Source organism: Silurus aristotelis (genome assembly GCF_946808225.1).
Source record: "Silurus aristotelis genome assembly, chromosome: 10".
NCBI lineage: Eukaryota > Metazoa > Chordata > Actinopteri > Siluriformes > Siluridae > Silurus > Silurus aristotelis.
In genome coordinates this window covers 12217043-12233542 of record NC_139583.1, presented here as the reverse complement: position 1 = coordinate 12233542, position 16500 = coordinate 12217043, and the positions used below count along the sequence as shown (strand labels likewise).

Genomic DNA, 16500 nt, shown 5'->3' with positions numbered 1-16500 from the left:
TCATGATGCAGTTTGTGTAAAAAAAATGTTAATAGTCATTTACCAGTCATTTAAATATGACTGGTATTTTTCCCTTGATTTACAGTCTTCTAACAAGGGTCAAAACAAGAGGTACTCAACTAGTAATCATAACAGCTATCATTGGTTATCATGACTGGGTGTGCGGTCATGACCTGACTTTTAAAGTCTTTTTTTTTTTGGCATGGTTGTGTGTTTTTTAGGTAGTTTAAAGTACATCACGTATCAAACCACAAATCGTGCAATTAGCTGAACAACAAAACCCCCACATCTCTTTCATGCAACTATGTCAAGGTTGCAATTGGTTGATTGCATCGCAAAGGCCAAAGACGTCAACGGTGATGTAAGTGGAAGATTCTGTACATTCCCAAAATGTGCTTCTTTGATGTATGTCCAAAAGCACACTGGCCTATTCATTAACCAAAGAGCAGAATAATACAAAAAAGGACACACTGTTCCACATTGTAGGTAGGCTATTAATGCATTAATCACTATATTTTTCATCTGTGAGTTCACGTACAAGCTCTTCTAATTTAGAACACATTCGGCTTGGAAATTGGCCTCTGAAATTTCCTTTCACTGACCCTCAAAAACAATTATTTATACAACAACAAATAATCATGCAACTATGTGGACAGTGCGTGAGTGACAAGAGTGCGAAGAGGCTGAAATGTGTGCACCAGATGCACGGTGTTCCAGCTGAGCTAAGCGAGCACTTTACGCAACCTGATGGAAGGTCATTAACGGCAGGACTCGCACGGCTCTCCGGATGCACCCCGCTCCCCAGCAGCGCCTGCATCCCATCAGCTATCCTTCAAAATTCCCTTGAATTCATCGGCTCCGCTTGGGGCCTTGTGCACCAGCGCAACATTCCAGAGAAATGATGTGAAACAGAAATGCATTCAATTCCTGATCTGGAATCCATCGCGGAGTTGTGCATGTCGTACTGTAAAAATAGGCCGCTCCGCACTGTTGCACAGACGGGTTACACAGCTGTGGTGTGTGAAGGGGTTAGCTGGTGCCTCTGAGGAGCAATGTCCTAAGTTTGAACGTCTTTGGAATGTGGTGCAGTGGTAAAGACGTCTCTGCCAACCACAGAATGGATTAATTGCTGCAATTTGTGACTAAAACACACACACACACACACACACACACACACACACACACACACACACACACACACACACACACACACACACACACACACACACACACACACACACACACACACACACACACACAATCTCCTTGAGTTGGCATTTCCTGTCTGGGTGCAGCTGAAGCAAATATTGTCTCCCCCTTGTAAACATCTGGTCACTGAATAGTTAGGATGCTAAAACTTGTTTCACTTAATTTAAAGTGATTTTATGACTACTGCATTTAACAAGCTGTGAATGAATCATCTTAATGTAGAGGTTTTTCACATATAGATACTAAGGACCAAAAAGTGTGTCATTTTGACACACTGACATATTACTCTTTAAGCTGTGTCTGAATAAAGCGTGTAACTCTGACCTCCATTTAGAAAAAAGAAACAGCAACAATGCCTCCTCCAGTTTGAAAGATGAGACAGTGACTTCAGCTGCAAATTGTGCATATGACAAAGTCTGCTCACATGTCAACAGCAAATTTAATATTGCTTTAGTACTTTTAAATGAGTTTGCAGCATCTCTATTAATTAAATCTATATCTCTGACCACACAGTTTGCACATTTAAATGAATAAATATTTCATAATCACTGTTTTATGAACAAAACAGAAAAAGTCATTTGGATAATTAGGAGGCTAAGATTCTTTTCATTGATGTTCAAAATGACAATATGCAGTGTGAAGATTTACACAGGAAATGTGCAGTTGACTATTTTTAACTACAGTTGAGTAATATTTGCCCTAGGTCTATAATGTCATTCAAATATATTACATGATATATTACATATTACATTACTCTATTACACAAAGTTTTTCAAGCACTGTTGCGTTGACATGTTCCAGAACCCTTTTTGTCTGTGTTTACTAGCTGGATCTTTCTGGTGTTCTGATACCTCATGTTTTACAAATTTAACACTGCCTACATCTCTTTTTCAAGGGCATTGGGTTAAAGTACAGCTCAAGCCCACTTGAAAATCTCACTAAAATCTGAGCAGTTTTAAAAGGAAAACCCGCAGGATAGCAAGCCCACCCTGTTTCAATTGTTCTCTATGGATCTAAATATGTTCAGTGACCAGTCTGACCTTTCTAACAGTTTCTTTAAAAGTACCATTAAAACAATAATAGGGCAAAGGAAGGGTTTTATAATGAGAGAAAAGTGTACTACAGCCCTAACTCTAATTAATCCGCCTCTGCTTCATCAGACCTGATCTTGAGAGAGAGGGTGGATCTCTGAAGAGTGGTGTGCGTGTTAATAAGGGGGAAGGATTTTATTAGCTGCAGTCCTTCCTTATCCCTGCTCCTCCTCTAACACTGAGGAATGTGTGGAAATGAGCAAATATAAAACACCAGTGCCTCAGCAAAAAAATTTCACCCCCCCGCCCCCTCTCATGGACTTTACATCTTCCTTGCCAGCTCTCTTCAATCCATAGAATTCCTCATAGAATTCGCTTCAAGGGTTTTCGTCTGGCACAGCTTTGGAGATCAACCAGTACATTGTTTACCAGCATCCGTTTTACACCATCTGAAAATAGCACAATAAAGAAACACAGGGAGCAAGAGATAATAAGAAGGCTAACTCAATCTGTCTCTTACAAACACTTTATTGTATTGAGGTAAAAGTGCTGTTGTTGAGTAAAGCATGTGATATAAGGTGGGAGCATCTCTGACTTGTCATCCATATGTGAATGTTTGGAGCCATCGGGGTTCATGTGGCCAAATGAGAATGCAAATAAGCTACGAGGGCTTATACAGTGCAAAGTAGGGACTTTTCAAGACTACTCAATTGCAAGAGTTTAAATTTTACTGTTACAAAAGTTCTATGTGCCCACATTCATAATTTCATGGTGGACTACAGACTCATTACGCACTCATATTTTGTACTAAAGCAGTGCAAAATTAAAACAAACATTTCTATTAACATGTTTTGAATTGTTCTTTTGTAGTTGTTGGATAGAAATATTGATTAAAATTTTATTTCTAAAACTCCAATGATGTATAACCATGTCACAAGGAAAATGTAGCTCAGGTTTCTTTGTGAAATAGTCTTAAATATTTATATGCACATTTTTATATTGCCAAAATGTATACGTCAGTAAAAGTATTTTATAATCAATGCAAGATTTGATGGAGAGCCAGTGGTCAAGGTCAAGTTTCTTAATTAGGGGGTTGATAATCTATCTATCTATCTATCTATCTATCTATCTATCTATCTATCTATCTATCTATCTATCTATCTATCTATCTATCTATCTATCTATCTATCTATCTATCTATCTATCTATCTATCTATCTATCTATCTACCCGCCCGCCTGCCCGCCCACCCACCAACCAACCTACCTACCTTTATACCTACCAACCTACCTACCTACCTACCTACCTACCTACCTACCTACCTACCTACCAACCTACCTACCTACCTACCTACCTACCTACCTACCTACCTACCTACCTACCTACCTACCTACCTACCTACCTTCTTCAATCTTTTCAGTGTTTTACATTCTTTCTGGCTACATTTTGGAAGGTAGGTACATAATGTAAAAAACAAACTTTCTTATTTAATCTACAGTTTAATAATTTTTTATAAAATCTATAAAAGTTAAAAACTTTTTGAACATTAAACTGATTCAGACAGTGGCAATGAGTTACCCTCCTAACAAGAACTCATCTATCCTTCTGATTATTGCATGTTTGCAACGGAGCTGGAATTCTGTGTGATGTATGAGGGGGAGCTGCTGTACTGGATTGGTTTCAGCCAGATGCACATGCAGACAATGCAGTGATTCAAGGTAGTTCTGGAATATGCTGGTTTGCACCGGCTGGAGCCGAGCAGATGTAAAACTGAACTAAATGTTCAGTATTTTACTTTACTACAGGTTTCATAAATGGACAAAGTAATATTTGTACAAAATAGAAAAAGTAGTGTAAAAACTTTCATTATTTTATTTGCATTCATTTAACTAGTTACAAAAAAAAAAAGAAGAAAAGAACCTACAGTATTTTATGGTGCTATTTATTTGTTACAAAAGAAATACATTTATGTGCAGTAACAATGTGAATAGAATGTGTTCTCTATGCTTTTTGACTTTACGAGGTCATAATCAAAACAATGCCCCTACTACAATGCAAGTTGCTCTAAGTGTCTTTGCTTTTATGCATTTATAGCATGCAGTATTTTTGTGACATTTCAAAGAGAAATTGTTCTTGCAGCCACATGAGGAAAGACGTTAAGAGGAGTCACTACAAAATGCTTTTACGATACATTTTTATTTACATGCATTTGGCATTTCCATTTCTCTTGGTGCAATCCCTGTTACTTAAAGAGTTTAGGTTGGTTCAGAGACTATTTGGAAGGCAGAGGGTTAATGTTCATATATTACTGTCAATTTTAGATGCAGAACTTGCCAAGAAAGCATCTGGAGCAATTGTCAAACCTGTCAGATAACAGTGATTAAAATAAGATATACAGTAAATAGTAAATAAATAACAGACAAAAAGACAAATAAACTGCTACAATAAAGATGTTTAGCTTGCTCCTTTTTATATGAATGATTAGTATTTTGCTTGATTCTTTAGTATGCTGCGTCTGTATTATGCACTTTTTGGTTAGATTTAAAAAACAAATAGTAATTGACTTGAGATGATCTAATAAGGATATGGGCAGTGTAAGGTAAACTGCTTCCATTATGCTTTGTACAAATTAGAAGTGTATTTCTGCTTAAAAGGGCAAATATACCCCCATCTTCTATTTTTGCAAGTGGCCACTTGAAGGTGATGATTTGTTGAAATCTTGAAATGTTTCTCAGGTCTGGTGAGCAACACTATAAGCATCTTATCATAGCTTGCTATTTTTAGCTTGTTTTTATGACCTGTTTGAGAAATATCTCACCCCCCCTCCACCACACACACACACACACACACACACACACACACACACACACACACAGACACAGACACACTCTCTCTCTCTCTCTCTCTCTCTCTCTCTCTCTCTCTCCGCCCCCTTCTATCTATCTAGTACAGAGCTCCAAATAATAAACCAATATTTGTAAAAAAAAAAAATCTGTGGCAGATTTGCTCTGTTTTTTGTTCAGATCGAGTGAGAAAGACAGAAGTAAAGAAAATTTGAGATTTATAAATGGCCAAAAAATGTCACAGCATCTCTCAACCCATGAAAGAGTTCATTCTGTGTTTGTGTTTTTGATTTATGAGAGATTCATGTGGCTCCAAAGCACTTCTTCCCTCAGTTTGTACCCCAAGTAAATATCAAAAGCAGCTCTACGGTACATAACAAGTTAGTTTTTAATAACTGAATATATACATTATGCCAGTATATGCCAGTATTCTTATTAAAATTGATATATAGTGAACAGTCACATTGTGTTTTCCTGTGCTTCTAGACCCTGTCCATGGTGCTATTTATTGGCTGTACTCATACGCCGTATTTATTTAAAATAATCAGCACCCAAAAGGTTGTATTTATTTTTAACTTGTATTACAGTTTTTCTCAGTCGCTTTGGATCATTTCTCAGATCAGAAATGAAATTCTCAGAACTACTTGTTCAAACTCCACATTATTTAGTTATTTGTGCTCATCATAAAAACATTTCTCATTGCTTTGATCAAAATGCGAATGCTTTTGTACATCATTTAATCGATTGTGTACAAGTGTCTGCTTTTTCCTACATTATCAGTTGTTTATGTCATTTTGATCAAAATGTATAATACTAGTTTCACCTAAATGGTTTAACCGCTAAAACATTTAGGCATCAGTTCATTGCATAAGTCAATGAATGCAAAATGGTTAAACCAGTTGTCAAAATTTGTCAAGCTTTTCTTCTTTACAGTTCTATTAAACTTTTTTGGTAAATGTGTCTTGAATTGATGAATTGTGCAGATGAACCTTGATTGTCACTAATGAAGGGGTGTGTTCACTTTCAGAACAACCAATAATCAACTAGTTCTCTAAAAGAGGTCAAGGCTAAATCTCGTGAACCTTTACTGTAATTGGCGAGTGTATATAAAAAAAACCCCCCACAGATTTACAATTGTTGAAAATGGATAAACAACTAGGAAGCGAACATGGTCAAAAGCCAAAAATAAGGATGCATGCTGGAAGGGTAAGGAGGCAAAATATAGGAAGAGAAAGAAGAGGCCAGAGACATAGACACATTTTGGATGAAATTAGAGCCACTATTGTGGACCATGTTGTCAATCATGGCCTCACAATGGTATTGCAAGGGATGATATCTGTTGTGATGTGGATGAAAATCTGTGGCCCGACAGACTGGGACGTCAGGGGGTAGAGACTGATTACACTGTATAGTGCGGCATGTGCAGTTCTGCCTAAGAAGTGTTTCCTATGTTTACCTTTTGGAATTTTAATTTGTGTCTTTTTATTTTCTATTACAATGACATTAAATTGAAATTTTTTAGTCAGTCCACTAGTAAAGAAAAATAAAAAAGTGTGAATCCTGTCCAGTCTCTTACAATCGATATCCCACATACAGTAATGTGCAAATTTGTGCTGTTGAAATTTATAGTTGCCAATTCAGCCTCGTGCATTTTCAATACTTGTAATCCAAAACATAGTTTACATCAAGGAATAGTAAAATAAAGCATTGTCATATTGAAAAAATGACTAAACATTTTGACTATCTTGTTCGTAAACAATGATAAAAGGACTTATTATATTGATGCCAATGATATGTTCATTGACACAAGTACTAAGGATTTTAAGCAAAAACAGGCTAGAAATTCATTGTATTGTGCTGTTTGTACACATTGTTTTGAGAATGCACTTACTGATTTGCAAATCTTGAGGATGATTCGAGAAATGCTCCAAAAACTGTAAGAGTGTTCAGTGTGATGTGTCTGTCATTCAAAAATATAAAAAATGTTCTTCATTGCATTAGGGAAAATCTTACCAGAGCTTCTAGTAAATCGCTGTTTACTTTATGTCTTACAGTTTTTCTCAGTTGCTTTGGAGCATTTCTAGAATCATCCTTAAGATTTGCAAATCAGTAAGTATCAGTTCATCTGCACAATTCATCAATTCAAGACACATTTACCAAAAAAGTTTAATAAAACTGTGAAGAGGAAAAGCTTGACAAATTTTGACAACTGGTTTTACCATTTTGCATTCATTGACCTATGCAATGAACTGATGCCTAAATGTTTTAGCGGTTAAAACCATTTAGGTGAAACTAGTATTATACATTTTGATCAAAATGACATAAACAACTGATAATGTAGGAAAAAGCAGACACTTCTACACAATTGATTAAATGATGTACCAAAGCATTCGCAATTTGATCAAAGCAACGAGAAATGTTCTTATGATGAACACAAATGACTAAATGATGTGGAGTTTGAACAAGTAGTTTTGTAAATTTCATTTCTGATCTGAGAAGCGCTCCAAAGCGACTGAGATAAACTGTATTTTCAAGAGACCAGACAGGATTCACACTTTCACAGTTTTTCTCATTTACCTTGGAGCATTTCTTAAATCATCTATAGTATTTGCAAACTGGTAAGTACATTTTTAAAAAACAATTTGTACAAGCCGAACAATACATTGGATCACATTTGACCTATTTTAGATTTAGTTGATCATTGATTGATCTGATGTGGTTCACTTCACTTCATCAGTGACATTCAAGATTCATCTTCACAATTCAGCAATTCGTCACATTTACACAAAATGTTTAATAGAATTTTTGATGACTTATGATGACAACTGGTTTAACCATTTTGCATTTAATAACATATGCAATAAACTGATGCCTAAATGTTTTTGGGGTTAAAACTATTCAGGTGAAACCAGTATAATATATTTTGTACAACATGACATGAATAACTGATAATGTAGAAAACCGCAGACACTTGTACACAATCAAATAAATAAATGTACCAAAGCAGTCACAATTTGATCAAATCAACAACAATTGCTTTTATGATGTGACTGACTAAATTATGTGAAGGTTGAAGAAGTAGTTTTGAGACTTTCATTCTTGATCTAAGTAACGCTTCAAAGCAACTGAGAAAAACTGTAAGTGAACAGAAGACTATGTATGCAAGCATTGTACTGTGATTGAGCAGATGTTCATCATGCCAATTTCTTTATAAGTATTTTGCTTTGGTTGATTCTTTTGCGAGTGCAAATATTAATGTGATGACAGCTCAGGATTGTGACGTCTAGGCAGTCTATAAAATCTCAGTTTTTTGTTTTGTTTTCTGGCTATTCTTACCAATTAAACAAGGTGCCCTGCTGGTCCTTCACATAAACATAAAATTATGATTACATACACATGTATGTACCAACTGAGAATTGGCATCTAATACATTTACATTTACATTTACATTTGCGGCATTTAGCAGACGCCCTTATCCAGAGCGAAGTACAAAAGTGCTTTATACACTCAAAAGTGCTAAATACACTCTGTCTAAGAATTTAATGTAAAGTATAAGATCCTGTGTCACTTCAATTAAAACCGCAGACAGTTCTAATGCAATGATGTGAGAAGCAGATGCAAGTTCATCATTCATTAATCTTCTCCCGCTTATCCGTAATTCAGGTCGCGGGGGCAGCAGTCTAAGCAGATTCCCCAGACACTTCTCCGTGTCCAGGGATCGGGCTGTCAAGGCCCCGCCTTCGACTGCTGCCCAATCCTCTCAGCACCGGTCCCTTACGGTCCCTCCTGCAGGTGGTGAGCCCACGGGAAGGCGGCCCCACGTCGCTCCGACGTCACGGTCCTTGGTTTATTTTTCTCGTAAGGGTGCCCTGGAGCATAGAGGGTTAAGGGCCTTGCTCAAGGGCCCAAGAGTGGCAGCTTGGCGATACCGTCCGATCGGTAATCCAGCGCCTTACCCGCTGGAGCCACCACTCCCCCACATGCAAGTTCAAATTAATTTATTAATAATACAATAGACAAAACAAAACAAAACACAAAATAACTACAAAAATAAACATAAAAATTATAATGGGCAAGAAGACAAACATGAGACAATGAGCATGATGCATAGTGATACTAAATACAAGTGCTAATTAACCATAAATCTGAAATAGGTTTAAACAGTTAAATGCTATGAAACTGTATAAGACAACCTGAAATCTCTTTATACCCACTGACAGCATAAAATCATATACAAATGCATGCAGTCCAAAGCCCAAAATATGTGTAGGCTAAAAAAAACATTAACATAATAAAAGAAGATCATTGACACATTCTCATAAAGTTTCATTCTTAGAAAAATCGTAGGGGATTCGCCATGTGGCATGAACTGCAAGAACATTTTATTGGTAAAATTATGCAACCCCCCACATAATTTTACCAATAAAATTTTCTTGTAAAAGCAATAAATCTTGTATCATGCTCTAATAAAATCACACATTTTTTAACATAAACCACATTTCAACTCGAATCAGACAAAAGCATTTACCTTAAGCATTTCTGATCATGCTGGTGTGGTATTTCATTGGTGCATTGTTATTATAAACATAGTTATAAAGTATGTTTTAATAAGCTTTTTATAGAGATGACAAAGTGCAATTTTATACCTTTGTGCTGATCAGAGACTATTATTTGATCACTTATATTTGATAATTGACTCTGAGACTACAGTTTTTCTCAGTTGCTTTAGAGCTTTTCTCAAATCAGAAATGTAATTCTCAAAACTACTTGTTCATCCTCCACATCATGTCGTCAATTGTGCACATCATAACTGCATTTCTTGTTGCTTTGATTAATTGAGCATTTTGTGCTCTTGTGCATTTTCAATCACTGTAATCCAAACTGTAGATTATATCAGAAAATACTGAAACTGCACAGTCATACTGACAATATTAATAAACATTTTGACGATCTTGTTTGTGAACAATGACAAAGGACTTTTAATTTTAATGGCAATGAGATGTTCATTGACACAAATACTTAATTTTGAGAGATAAACTGAGGATTTTGAGAAAAGTACAGGCTTTTGCAATAAATACAATGCTCTTTTGTACAAATGCACTTTGATTTGCAAATATAAAGGATGATTTGCACTTGTTCTTGATATATAGAGTATAATTAAAAACTATGTGTGTGTGTGTGTGTGTGTGTTTGGCATAAATACATGCATCAGTTCCTCCATTCATAACAAACAAATATGGAAAAAATAATTTTGCTTATAACCTTATGGAATCAATACTGCATTTTTTCACAGCTTACATGTCTTGATATCTATCATACCTTCATTACAACTTTTCTTTTACATAACCACTGAGCAGAACCTAAAGGCCACATTTGTAATGGCAAATGACAGCCATGCTCTCCTACTCTACCTCATGTTTTCAATTACAGTGTGTACACTTACACAACTGAACACATATGTTTTGCTTCAGGCTAGAGTATTTTTAGGAACTGGTGGTGTCTGAATGCAACAGATCAGGGCAGAACAAAAGTAGACCATTGGACATTATTCGAAGTGTGATTATATGACACACAAATGGTGCGCCTTTCCGAGGTTACCGAGGATGTAAACAGTCAAACAGAACCTAATTGATTGAGATGGAGGCTTTATCTTACAGCAGAGGCTTTATTTAACTTGTCCCCTGAGTGTTATTATTGTTATTTATGTGAATTCCTTTGTTACACCTGCAAGACACATTACTTACACTTGGAAGCTTCTTTATTCTGCAGTTAGACACAACAGTTTGTAAATAAGTAAATACATAAATAAATAAATAAATAAGAAATAAAACGAAAGTATGCATAAACCACATATATAAACATTTACTTATGTACTGTAATTGTCTGGCAGTTTGGCTGCTTGTGAAAAACAGCAATGATTAACTTCTATGGCTTGGTGTATTAAAAGCATATGCCAATGTCAATGCACAAAAAACAACAATATTTCATCGTTTTATTTTTACACACACAACGGAAAAAAGGAGCAATGGGTTGCTGATTGTATTCTACCAGTTCATATTATGTGAAGAAATCTGTGCATGCCTGTGACTAAACTGGTCTGGATGCTTTCATGGAAAATAAAATCAGTATCATTCCATCTGACAGACCAAATAGTTCACAGCAGCTGGTGGTCAAGGGATGCAGTAGAGAGTGCCTTTAAGGCAGTTGCCACTGAGTCATAGTCTCACGCAAATTTATTTTTACCCAAGTTTAACCCCTGTTTATTTTTAAAACAAGTGGTTGCAGTTGGTGGTTTGCATTTTATCTAGAAGGCAGTTTTAGTCAAAAACAATGAAAAAGAAAACAAAGATGCTTGAGGAGTAATGTGTGATTGAATGCAAATTTAATAGTCAAATTTAAAAGACTGATTACATTAGTGATTATACATATGAGGGCATTCCACTGCATTCTGTGTACTGAATTCTACAGTTGAGCTTTAATTGTGAACAGCAAGTTTGGCCCATTTAGACCATTTAATACATTTCACACCATTCTCAGTACATTCCTGTGTGCCCTGTTTAACCATGAGTGTTCCTGCACCACAGGAGAACAGTATAATTAATAAATTAAATTTGCCACATTTAATTATTTGCTTGGGCACAATTCATTGTGTAATAAACAGTGCTGAAGCATTAAGGGGACTAGTTGATAGTATAAAGCTGTGTGTGATTAGTGGACCCTCTAAAACATTAATTAAGGGGAAGAATACTTAGTATAGCTTAAAAAAAAATGCTAAAAACGGCAGTAACAACAATGAAAAAGCTGTCATCTACAGACTCATAGAGAGCCAATACACTAAAGAAGGCTGTAGGATTTTTGTTGTTGTTGTTCTGTTTTATGTAGCTTTTTTCATTTTTCTCATTGTATAGTCATATGTCTTATTCTGTTTCTGATATGGAGGAACAGCTTTGCACAAAGTCTAATTTAATTACTACACTCTTTCATTTTTCTTTAACTTCATTGTAAAGTTCCTGACCTCTACACAACAATTTGTTTGTATGAATTACTGCCAAACTTATAAAGGGAAACAGGAATTCCCGTAGTTGGTAAAAATATGATTCTAAATCAGGTAAAGGGGAGAAAGTCTTTGTCCTCTGTGTCACCTCGGATCCATGTGTAGTGTGCCTTTATCCTCCCTCTCTGTCTTTAGACTCTGCCACCCACAGACAGGTGCTTCCTCTTGTGCAGACACATTCAGCACAGCACAGTTCAGGGCCAAGCTGTCTTATTACTACCTTTTGTTTTTACTTCAGTGCTCTGTCCTGGTCTGGTGCTTTCCATTAAACATGACAGGAGAGCAAGCCCACAATCATTCCCTATAAACACTGATGAGAAACAGTGCTAAAGCAACAAATACTAAGGATGCAAATCGGGAATCAGTAGTCAGGTGTCAACCTGTGTGTCACATGCAAAGCCAAAAACACAAGAGACTATTCTGTCTGTGATACTCAGATAATCAAAGAAAAATTATTCTCATTCTCTTGAGAGTGAAGGGGGAATCTTTGTCCCCATTAGAAATAATGGTACCCTGGGGTACCGTATCATGTATAGAGAAAAGGTTAGTGTCTTAGAGACTTAGGAGGAATCTATGGAACACCAAAGCTTTTTATTTGACTACAATATTTTCTAGTCTACATCTGAAACTATTGATCTATAGTATAAAATCAAACAAAAAAGAAACAATTTAAAAACTAGAAGATTTCATGAATGTTATTCCTGTTATGCAGTGCTACACTGTATCTTATAAGAATGACTAATGTTTTACAACCTTTTCTAGGAAAATATGTAGGTAAGAGATCTAGTTATGTGGATGTAATAAGTAATAGAATAAAATAGAAATAAAAAGAGAATAAAAAGGTATATAATTTAATGTCATAGTTGGTGGCAGTAATGTCTCCAACAGCAACTGCTGTCATTGCCAATTTGTAATATCCTTAAAATATACCATGACCCTGTTGCAATCAATGCAAAATTGTTTTCAGCTCATCTGGTAGCAAGGGTATTTTCATACAGAACATTTAACACTTTTTTAAATTAAACAAAAAATAAAATAAATGTGTGACAAACAGAAAGAAACATTGATATTTCCATCTAAGACCTACAATTATTTTTCCTCTCTTTCTTGAGATATCATGCATTGAGACAAAGACAGACAGTTGAACAAATTGACAGGCATAAAGATGGAGGTATGACATAATTTCTCCACCACCAATTTTACACAAAGTTACTCCAGAGACTGCTGAGGGAAACCTTGAAAAAATCTCTTCCGTCCTACTGACCTACTGCTGATTTTTTGTCTTTGATTAAATTACAGGAAGCAACTAGATATGTATAACTGGTTTTATAAAACGAGGGAAAAAAGTCTCTTTATAAACCAAATCAACTTTCATTGTGTTGCTATATTGTGCATTCCATAGTGAACATCAACTTTTCCACTCCTGGCTCTTGCCTTGTGTTTACAGCATGTAATCCTGTCCCATAAACAATTTAAGCAGAGAAGCTGCACTAGTTTAACATTTTTTGCATTTTTGCCTGGTTCTTTGGTCTGCGGGGGGTCAATAACTCCAGCATTAATCAAATGGTAGAAAAAGAATCCTGTGGTCTGACTGGGAAAAAAACAAAGCACATCACAACTACATACCCTTCTTGAAGTTAGCATAAAACACATGCTTGAGATGAATGTTAATGTTAGGATGCAAAATACTTTGGTTAAAACAATGAATGACATGTTATTTATGGGTTCAGTATTAGGAAACATTCATTCTAAGCAAAACTGTGATGTCACCATGAACTCTAAAACAAAATTACAGGTTGACGAGCAAATACTTAAGCATTTGCAATCATGATCTAATCAGGATCAAGTGCTGGAAAATTGTTTCACTTAGTTTCCCCCCTTAGTGTGAGAGTGCTGTGCATAACTATTCCATTCCTCATGAACTTTTTAGTGTTTTTACTCAGCAAATCTTTGTGTTGCAACCTGAAGTTAAAATTTATTTTTTTAATGTAATGTAACAGAACTGTGCAAAGGTTTTAAGTAGTTGTGAAAATGTTGTAAAGTGAAAATATTTTTTATCAATTAACAAAATGGAAAATAAATGAACAGAAGAGGACTCCAAATCAAATCAATATTTGGTGTGACCACCCTTTGGCTTTTAATTCTTACTTTGTACACAATGTTCAGTTGCACAGTTAGATGTATGATTAACCAATTTCACCAAGCAGGTCCCAGTGATAATCATTTTCATAATTTTCATGCCATCATTACTTGAAACAGAAACAGCTGTGTAGGAGGTTTAAAACTGAGTGAGGAACAGCCAAACTCTCCTAATATGAGGATGTGTAAGACGGTTTCATGCTACGGGACATATACAATGGCAAGACTAAGAACAGCAACAAGACGCAATGTAGCTATACTGCATGGTATAGGTCTCTCCCAGGCAAAGATTTCAAAGCAATTCAAGCTATTTTAAAGAAGCACAAAGAAATGGGACATTTTGAGGACCATAGACAAAGTGGTCAGTCAAGGAAACAATGTTGTGGATGAAAGACACATTGTGCTTACTTACTTTCAACATCAAAATATGTCCAGCAGTGACATCAGTGAAGAACTGTTGGAAACCAGTGGGACCCAGGAATACATGTTTTAAATTGTGGCCAAAAAGCCATACTTGTGACATGGAAACAGGAAAATGGCAGCAGGTGCTCTGGACTAATGAATCAAAATGTTAAATATTTTGCCTGTAGCAAAAAAAAAACCCAAGTGGTTTGTTAAAGGTTTGGAGAGTGGTACAATAATCTGCTCTGCAGGTAACAGTAAAGCAATGTGGAGATTTCTTGCAAGTTTGGGGCTGCTTTTCTGCAAATGGAGTTGGAGATATGGTCAGGATATTCATCATGCAATACTATCAAGGAGGTGATTAATTTATTCTGCAGCAGGACAATGACCCAAAACATACAATACATACAATATCATTAAAAAAAAAAGAATGATGCAACCAATTGCGATCAGAAGTCACATAATTAGTTGATTGGAGTACACCTGGGTGGATTCTTTTGAAAAACATACCCAAACAAATGGGATAATAAATATTAAAGAATATGTTTGGGAGAAAGTTCAGGAACTAAAGTATGAATCAAAACTATCCAAATCTTGAGCATCTCATAAGCATCAATAAATCCAGTATTAAAATAGTGTAAAGAAAAAATGAGTGTGAAAGGAGCCTATTTAGTCAAGGAAATGAACATGATCTCACTATGATACCGCCACCATAATAATGAGCAATGTTGGCTTTCAAATCTCAACTTCATTACTCCTTTTTCTTCATGATACTGCTTTTTTTTGTATATCCCCACATTCCAGGAACGGTTGAGATCATGTACCATACAGGTGAATTCAACTAATCATAGGACATTTACATTAATGATATTTAGTAGATGTCCTTATCCAGAGCAACTTACAATTATCTCATTTATACAACTATGCAGTTAGAGGTTAAGGGTCTTGTATATATATATATATATATATATATATATATATATATATATATATATATATATATATATATATATATATATATATATATACACACAAAGTGGAACCCAATTATCTCGACTTCGGTTACCTCGACAACCCTATTAAGTCTAAGTTTTTGAAGTGGAACCGCCAAATTCTCGCTTTGTCTTAGCATTTTTTAATGGTTATGTCGAATTTTTTATGTCGCCGAACCCTGATATCTCGAGCACAAGGGGGGGGGGAATTTGCCATTTAACGTCAGTTATCTCGATCAGCACTGTGCAGCCGCAGAAGAGCTCGCGAAAGTGGCGGAAAAATCAAGTCTTACAGATGCTACAGGTGTTGTATTGTATACTGGTGAATCTCTGCTGTTAGTTAGTGCACATATGCCTTTTGTTGTTAAATGTTATGCGATGAACGGGAGGCGAAAGCCGCTTGGTAGGAGCGTGGCGCGGAACGTGGGATGAGCAGCAAAAGCATAGAATTAACAACGGCAGGATCAGGGGGAAACCGCGATGCGCTTTGGAAAGAAAAGAGCAGCCGTTGAGAAAGTGCCGGTGGGAAGACACGTACCGGGACACGCATGAGCGATAACAACGACCGCCGTGAACCAACATATACCAACAATAACGGACAGTGAGAGTGTGGAAGTTTAAATAGGAGCTGGTGATGATGCTAAACGAGCACCATATGTGCGCAATTGAAGCCGGGAGATTCAGAGAAAGCAGCCGAGAAAGCATCTGCCACGCCGTACATCATGTACATAAAGAAATTTCAAGCACGTTAATATATTGCCGCCATATTGATTTTCGTTTATCTCGATCATAGGTTATCTCTATGCTTTTTGGCAACCCCCTAGGACTTAG

At 36.1% G+C, this 16500-nt stretch overlaps 1 protein-coding gene across 1 annotated transcript in view; it reads right to left on the bottom strand.

Annotated features, from left to right (window-relative positions):
- Window positions 1-16500, bottom strand: part of cUnh11orf16 (chromosome Un C11orf16 homolog) — a 237177-nt gene that overhangs the window by 50145 nt on the left and 170532 nt on the right. The gene's annotated exons all lie outside the window — the stretch shown is intronic.